At 40.7% G+C, this 981-nt stretch overlaps 1 protein-coding gene across 1 annotated transcript in view; it reads left to right on the top strand.

Moving 5' to 3' along the window:
* Bmpr2 (bone morphogenetic protein receptor type 2) overlaps nucleotides 1-981 on the top strand; it is a 91127-nt gene that overhangs the window by 9396 nt on the left and 80750 nt on the right. The window lies entirely within an intron of this gene.

Here is a 981-nt window from a genome sequence, read left to right as displayed (position 1 = left end):
ATCATTTCATTCAATATGATGTCAAAACCTCTTGGTTGCCTTCATGATGTGTGTGGATTCTCATTGCTTTTTACCAGTTCTCCCGCTACCCCCTCTACCCAGACACCACCACCGTCCTATCCTGTGTAAAGTTTCACCAGTCTTCTTCCCTGTTTCTGTCAACACTTACTATACTATTTTAACATAGTAGCCTGGCGACCCTTCTCATGTTCCCCCTTTCTTCGTGGTTCTAGGGTTGCCTGTGCGAGGCTGGTGCTGTTCCACTGAGCTATCTTCAGTCCCATTTACTTTTTATTCTGAGACAGAGTCTCAGAAAGTTGCCTAAGCTTGCATTGAATTCAAGAGGTAGCACAGCTGATCTTAAAACTTGTGATCGTCCTGCCTCATCCTCCCCAATAGTTTAGATTATAGACCTACATCACCAGGCCCCGTTTAAATCATGACATTTCTTTAATTCCTTCAGTACCTCTCCATGTCACTTGAAATAATACTCACAAATCATTTTAAATACGTGTAAAAAACATGGTATGATGGTAAAGCCTGTAATTCCAGCCCTTGGAAAGGGGAGTAAGAGGCTCAGAACCCCAAGGTCATCTGGGTTACATAGTTCAAGGATGCCTGGGGTACTTACTCTCAACAATACACGCCAAGGTGATCTAGCCCTACTGTTGATGATGTCATGAACCAGTTTCTCTCTCGCTCAACTTTAATCCTGCTTTTAACTTTACAGAGAAAAGTTCAGGAAGTTAGGTATTTTAGAAAAGGTTTTTGAGTTGCCTTATACTATATCATTTGACAGTGGCTACAGTTAATGAGTAAATCTGTGTGCTGAGGGAGTAGGGAGGAGTCACAAACAGTTGTTTGTTTTGTTTTTTTTTTTTAAAAAAAAGGTTTCACTGTGTGTAGCCTTTGCTGTCCTGGTACTTGCTCTGTAGACCAGGCTGACTTTGCTCAAACTTTTTATTTATTTATTTATTTATT

Source organism: Microtus ochrogaster, unplaced genomic scaffold (assembly GCF_000317375.1).
Source record: "Microtus ochrogaster isolate Prairie Vole_2 unplaced genomic scaffold, MicOch1.0 UNK8, whole genome shotgun sequence".
NCBI lineage: Eukaryota > Metazoa > Chordata > Mammalia > Rodentia > Cricetidae > Microtus > Microtus ochrogaster.
The sequence above is the reverse complement of the archived record's forward strand: the minus strand, read 5'-3'. Positions and strand labels throughout refer to the sequence as shown.